This window comes from Carlito syrichta, unplaced genomic scaffold, assembly GCF_000164805.1.
Source record: "Carlito syrichta isolate Samal-C Ts95f unplaced genomic scaffold, Tarsius_syrichta-2.0.1 Scaffold305297, whole genome shotgun sequence".
Lineage (NCBI taxonomy): Eukaryota > Metazoa > Chordata > Mammalia > Primates > Tarsiidae > Carlito > Carlito syrichta.
The window spans coordinates 105,631-113,470 of NW_007249393.1; positions in this window are offsets into that span (position 1 = coordinate 105,631).

The following is a 7,840-nucleotide window of genomic DNA, read 5'->3' on the forward strand; positions in this document are numbered from 1 at the left end:
GGGGAGGGGGGTAACAATAGTAATATCATGTAATGATATTATTGTAAGCTTGGCTCAAGTTAGGAAATTTAGTTAAGCTCTTGAACCTTCATCCAAATGGCAAAATATCCCTTTGAACAAAACATCCTGACTTAAGAGGATGTTCTTAACTACATTAACTACATTTTCATTTGCTAGTTATATCACAGGGATGATGCAGGGGTGTTTCCACAGGTGTTACTTCTTCTTGATACCGTCCCTATCTATCTGCCTAGCCAGCTTCTGACTACCTCCTCTCTCAATGTTACATATATTTTCTATTCACATTAAGCCTTTGAAATCGTGTATTTTACGTTTATATAACATTTCAATTCAAGTTTCTAGTTTCATTTCAAGGTCCTTATAATTTTACATCATTCTAGTAGTATCAATCCGTTTTATTAGTAGTTATCTGGTAGGACAGTCTAGAATTGACCCTTCCAACCATGTTTGAGCTATTAAATCTAACTGGTTAGAATGAGGAATCTTTTCTAACCTAACATTGGTTCATGGGAGAATAGCTTACACTGGGGTCACTGTTAGAAAATGAGACAGACCTCTTTCACTTCTTGAGAAGATTAATTTTTAGAGAAATTGAGGCATCCAATCTGGAATACTAGAATAAGACTAAGAATGACTTGATAGTTGTTTTTGTAAATCTTGTATGACTTCCAGAATTAAGCAGCTGAGATCTCCATTTGTTCATTCATTAATAGTTACTGAGTAATCACATTGTACAAATCACTGGCCCAGATACAGACCTGTTAGTGTTTTAGAAACAGACTGTACAAAGGGAATCCAAAGGAACAAAATTTAAGTTAACATTGAAATATGCAATCAAAAATTATGACACATGTGAACATTTTTTGAGTATACAGAAAATCATGATAAAAATCATGCTTTGAGTAGAATGGTCTTAAAAACCCCCACTTAGGAAATGTTTAAATCAAGACTTGAAGAATAAGTTATATAGATAGTAACAGGAAACCTAATTCCTCACAGAGAGGATATAGCATGTGCAAGACAATCTATCATGTTAGATGATAATATGTGCAAGAAAATGAAAAAAAAAATCCATTGAATCTGGGACATTGTTAGTGAGAGAAAAGAGAATGAGCCTGGAAAAATGATCAGTGGCTAGCTCCAGAATGTGGTACAGGCCCTCATTGGTTCTCATATTAACTTGTTGAGTGGTCATAAATAAGTTGGTTAATCACTTTTAGTTTCTATTTTTCATTGATAAAATCGAGATAATGAGACTATCCACCACCCATATGATTCCATGTGATACCAAATAACAAATGCTTAGTAAAGCTGTATACACATAGCAAATATTTAACATTTATCATTTTTATTGCTGGCACTTTTCTAAGAAGTTTTATTTTATTTTAACAAGGAGTAAGATACAAAGTAATTTAAGTAGTGGCATGGCATAATGCAATGGGCAGTTTAGAACAATTACTCTGGTAGCTGAACAAAATTGAGGGAAACAAATCAAGTATTATAAGTATTCAAAGACCAGTTAAGAATCATTGCAACAGTCCATTTGAGAAAGAATATTGGCTTGTAAATGGATGATGATTGTAGTTGTAGGGATAAGTGAATCAATTTGAGATCTGTTTAAGTAGACTCAATAGAACTTGATAGTGGATTTGATTTGGGTGATAATAAATGGAGAAAATAAAATATTTCAAACAACAATCTTGCCCATTATTTCCTGGCACTCCCTGGTATCATAGGGACAAGAAGAATTGCCTGCAAGTTTCTGGTTGAGTTTTTGCCAGTTAAAAGTTTGAGAGACAGATAAGTAAAAGCCAACTTGGAAGGAAGATGAGAACTAGAGACCATTACTTCTTTCTCAATGACCTAAGGCATAAGCATAATTTTTGGCAAATATGAGTGTGTACAGCTTTGTAATATTTCTCTGAAATGTCTCCTGTCTGATGGTACAGGCAGTTGAGATTATTGTCAGAAGTTTTCTTGTATTTCTGCAAATTAAAGGTTTTCTAAAATCAAAAAATAAAATTGAGAACTAGAAATAATTTTTCTGACCTTAACTGCTCCAGCATTCTAAAGGAACTTTTGGCTCACCATTTATTATATTAAATACCTATCTGCAGGAATGATTGGTTTCTACTTATCTGTCTGACTTTAGCTAAACTGTGCTTGATGTCAGAAATGGGCTGAACGTCTCTTTCATCCTCATTGTTTTTAGGTTAACTCTGCTAATAAGAAGCAGTTTTGTGAATCCTGGAAGAGGAAAGACACAAAATAAAAGTGATTATTCCCGTAATGGTTGGAGGACCCATGGCTTCTCATAGAGTAATATTCTGAAGCTCTCAGGCTTTATGTGTTTTTTTATCTGCAAATTTACTGTTGAGTGCTATGGACATCTGTGATCATAGAAATTTTCCCTCAAGTCTGAGAACATTTTGATCCCTAAAAACAACAAAAAAGGAAACTATGTAGTAAAATGTATCTTAGACATTTGCATGCCAAATCTTCAAATAATTCTTATGCATTTAAATTTTTAAATTAAATTTGACTTAATTTCACTTCTAAAGATTGATATACTCAAACTTCAGTAGCACATTGTTCTGAAATGTATGTTTAGCAATTACAAGATTCAGACATAAAGTATGGAAATAATACATTGGAATTTTAGCAGCAACAGCAAAGCCCGTAATAATGTTTCTTATTATATTTTTGGGGATACCTCTGAGAAATAGAGATTCTGTAATAGTGTTTTTTAGAAAGTATATTGCATGTTAATGGAAGTGCTTAAATAATATTCACCAGTTGATACGTTAAAGTGTGATACTAATGATCTTTGATAGAAGACTGTTGTTGAGATTCATGCTTTCAAATTGTCCATGACTTTGAATAAAAAGTGGAAGGGAAGTCATCATATTATCAAATGCAATAAAGTAGAAATTGAAAGACTAAATTGTATACTGTTAAATATTTTCTTCATCTTGTGATTTTTTTGCCAGTTTACTAGTTTTCTTTTGATACTTGTCAAATCCAAATATTTAGTTCATTTATAACTAATAGAGAATCCTTCATCCGTTTGGGACATATTCCCAAGTTTAACATAAACTATATAAAAATAACGTTGTTGTAAATTCATGCAACATGAATGCATGATAACATTCAGGATGCTGCAGTTCATTTACTTCTTATTAACTTGAAATGGAAGGCATCTATGACCCAAAAAGAACAATTGTCTCTCTCAGCCCAGCTTTAGCCAGTCCTCTTTTTGAATAAGGGAATTTTGTAAGGATAATTGATACTTCTCCTAAGTGCCTAATTTATGATTTTATTGATCACCTATTAAACACATAGTTCTGTACTGTGCTTTGTGATTATTAAAGAGATAACTTTTTTGGCTGATAAATTAGAATCAATTCAGAAAGGAGTAACAGATATGAATATAAAAATCAAAGCCAACTAGTGATAAAAAAGATAAATAACCGCTATATCGTCATATGTCCTGCAGAGTGTCACTCTGGGACTCTACAAATAAAGTGACTCGCATTTAATCCCTTTTCTAAATGTTCTTCTTGATGCATTTACAAGTTTCTGCAAAAGTGAATGTGGATAAAGACAGTGCTTTAAAATTATTTCCAAATATGCTTTCTTAGAATTAATTTTGAAGTCAAGTAGACCGATTCACACTGGACTATGCTTCAAAATAAAATTGCCCATAAGGATAATATAGTTACATACTGACAAATTCACGTTTTAGAAAAATTTCCATAATTCGTTTGTAAGGCATTAAACCCACTTACTGTTAAATTATATAAGGAAAAAATGATCTACAAGCTTTTGCTTTAAAGAAATGACAGGGATGGCCACTACTTAAAGAAGATCTGTATCTTATGAGAAGTACTGTATATGATAATCACTCTACTGAAAGTGTCCATTCAAAGAAATGGCTGCATGGGGAGAAATTATGGATGAAATGTGGACTTATATGCTAAAAATCTAGGTTATTTCAAAGTCATGTACTCTTCTTTTAACCAAGCCCAGTTAAAACAGAACAGCCAGCCAAACTAGTAGTAAAGAAGCATCTTCTTTATGTAAAGAAAATTCCAGAGAACTGGTGATAAAAATGTCGTTGCTTTGATCAATTGATTAATTGATTAGTTCATCAACCACTAGAATATGTCTAACTCGAGGTTTAGGTAACACTTAGCTATATTGTTCTTTCTGATACAAAGATGATGATTGATAATGTATTTTCAGGTACATTTTCTAATTTGAGTTTCAAAAACATTCCAGGTACATAAAATAGGGTTTTTAAAAAAAATGAATTTCTAGAAAGAAACTGAAATAGGCTATGACAACCTAACTTGTTTTCTTTAATTCTATCTTCCTATTTTAGATAATTGATTCTGCATATAAATAAACTGATATAGGGACTTAAATTACCTGGTTGCTACTGATTGAGTCAGTTCTCATGTTCCTGCAAGCTGAATGAGTTTTTGTCCAACATCCATAGAATTTTCACCATATGGTAGATAATTGATAATGAGGAAGAGCATCATATCTGCAAAGATCATGAAAATGCTCAACTTCTCACCTCCTCATAGAGCTCTTCTTCACTACACTATTCTGCTATATTCCCCACTGGAAATGTCTTGTCAGTGAGAAGATCCCTCTTCCATTTTTGAAACCCACTTTAGATTTAACTCTACTGGCATTTCAATTGTGATGAATATTTTGTTGAACACTCATTACTCGAATATAGTTTTTTGTTTCTTTGTTTTTGGTATTGAAAATATTCTGTGCTCATTTTTCTTGGTTTCCTCATCAACTATTAAAGTATTTGGCATATAGTGGACACTTGAGAAGTATTTATTGATTGGCTAAATAAGTGAAAGTTGAATATGAATGTTGGTCTTGTGAATTAGAGAGAACCTGGGGTGAAAATTTATCCAAGTGGATACTATCACACTATCTTTGGGTGTGATTTCTTCCACTAATATCACACACACACACACACACACACACACACACACACACACACACACTACCCTAATTATCTTTCAGAACTATACTGAGAAAATGTAATGGAAATTACTGTTAAAATGTCAGTGTGTGTATGTGAGTGTGTTTTGCAATTTCTTAAATTAGAACCAGATCGTCCTAAAATATGGAACAATGTAGAAATTATGCTGGATATCACATTTTAAAGCTATTTAACTATTATTCAGATGGAACTTCAAAGCAAATAATTGATCTGAAATTTTGCATTTTCACCTTATCTTAATACAGTACCTTTGGTAGTTAAGGAACATTTTGGGGACCTATTGTTTTACAAGTTGTTTAACAATCATTTAACTATATAAGATTTAACTTTTGAAAATATTAAGAAAGACAGCTGCACACTATATTAACTGAAAGAATATCTATAACTTGGGTATTCCAGACCAATATCTCTTGATTCTTATTATTAATGCACAGTATTATAGGTATATTATCTAAAATTCATTGTTATTCTGATCTTCTCAAATCTGGGCCATGCCTCGAGGCAAAGGCTAATTGTAAAAGTCACATATCAGAACATTTCTACTTGAATTAAGGAACTGCCTGGAAGAAGAGAAGCATATTGAATTTCTTTATAAAGGCGGTGATGTTGTTGAGAAACCTATGTCTCTCAGTGGGACTGTTGCTATGTTTAACATATTTAATACATTTAAGCATTTCACCTTTCAGAAAGCAATTAGAAGTCATAATGGACTACTCTGACTTATTTAATGCTATATACAGTATAAAAATAAGTGGAAGTGATCAGAGAAGGGAAATTCAGAGCTGAAATCTGCCTCAGGGATAAGCATACACGTCACAGAAATTGGTGTTTGACTTTTAGAATATTGTAGCATGGACAAAACAAGAGCCAACTTGAAATGAATAGTTCTGCCCCATAATCCTCTTTGAGTTCAAATCCCAAGGTTTTACTGGCTTTGTGCAACCAATTTTATTAGAAAAGAGAACTTATTATAGACAGTAAATGATTTACTAGGGCAGAAACTTTCTGCACTCTGGAATATTAACCAAATACTCCTAAATGATTCATTCATAAAAGCCTAAGCTATGACTCTTGGTCCTAGTTAAATCTCTCTTTCAATAAATCTAAAAATTCATTTGTATTAATGTTGCGAGCAAATAATAGAAAAAATCTAGACATAAGAAAGGTAGGATTTTAATAGAAAATTCTGTGTGGGCTGCTACTATGTCTCTATACACATTGAATTACATTCTCTTCTTCTGAGCTGATAATAGTAACCCTGTCTTAGCACAAAATACAGAAGGGTTCATAGTCTTTCAACTACGGAAAAAATGGGTAGAATGCAACCCCTACTGGGACAGATTATGGTATGTCGTTTCACTATGTCTCTAGCAGACCAGGCTCCTGCTACATCTCAGTAATCAGAACAAGACATGTGAATTACTTAGTATCACAGTGATGATGCAGTGCTAATAACTGCCACTATGTTCTAATATTTTCTCCAAAAGCGTTACAGAGGAAGGTTTTACATTACTTGATTTCTCTCTCCTCTCTCTCTCTCTCTCTCTCTTCTTTCGAGTTGGAGTCTCATGGAGTCTCACTCTGTCGCCCAGCCTCAAACTGCTGGGCGCCTGGCGATCCTCCCGCCTCAGCCTTCCGAGTAGCTGGAACTACAGGCGTGCGCTACCACGCCCGCTAATTTTTGATTTATTGTAGAGATGAGGTCTCGCTGCCCAGGCGGGTCTCGAACCCGCGGGCTCAGGCAATCCACTCACCTCAGCCTCCCAAGGCGGGGGATTACAGGTTGAGCTACGGAGTCCGGCTGATTTCTTTTTTTTAATATTTAATTTTTAAAATGTGGGGTACAGCTGGGCTCGGTGGCTCAGCCTGTCATCCCGCGCCTGTGGGAGGCTGAGGTGAGTGGATTGCCTGAGCCCGCGGGTTCGAGACCCGCCTGGGCAGCGAGACCTCATCTCTGCAAAAAATCAAAAAATTCGTCGGGCGTGGTAGCGCGCGCCTGTCATTCCGGCTACTGGGAAGGCTGAGGCGGAAGGATCGCTGGAGCCCAGCGGATCGAGGCTGCAGTGGCCGGGAGTGGCCACTGCACTCCAGTCTGGGAGACAGAGTGAGACTCCAACTCGGAAAAAAAAAATATGTGGATACAATTCAGAATTAGGTATACAAAGTGGTCATTGTACAGGTAAAGTTTGTGTCTCCCTTTGGTCCCCACTTAGCCTGGCTTGAGATCAGGTACCCTTATTGATGCTATGTGCCCCACCTCCTGGCAGTTTCCTACTACTATCAATCCTTTTCTTATTGTTTTATGATAAATGTTCAGTGTTTGCTTATGACTGAGTATTTGATTTTAATTATGGAAACTAGAGAGAGTGTGGAGAGCAGTAATGTAACCGTATTTCCCCTTTGAAAATGTGTCTAGGTGTGAAGTTCTTAATGTGCTCTTTCTTTTTGTTTTTGCCCTTTGCTGGTTTATTTTTCAGAGATTTTCATGCTCTTTGACCCAAGTTGGATAAGAAGACATTTTAAAATTAGGAACTTCAAGTGAAAAACACCAATTAAGTAGACTGCGATTATTCTAAGTTGTCTACCTTAAAACCCATACCATATTTCAAAATATATGTTTGAAGGTCAAAAATAAAATCATTGCAATTCAAATGTACAAAAACAAATAAAAATAGAGTCTTATTGTTTATTTTAGTTTATCTGTTTTTTGTTTGTTTGTTTGTTTTTGAGTTGGAGTCTCACTCTGTCGCCCAGACTGGAGTGCAGTGGCCGCTCCCGGTCACCGCA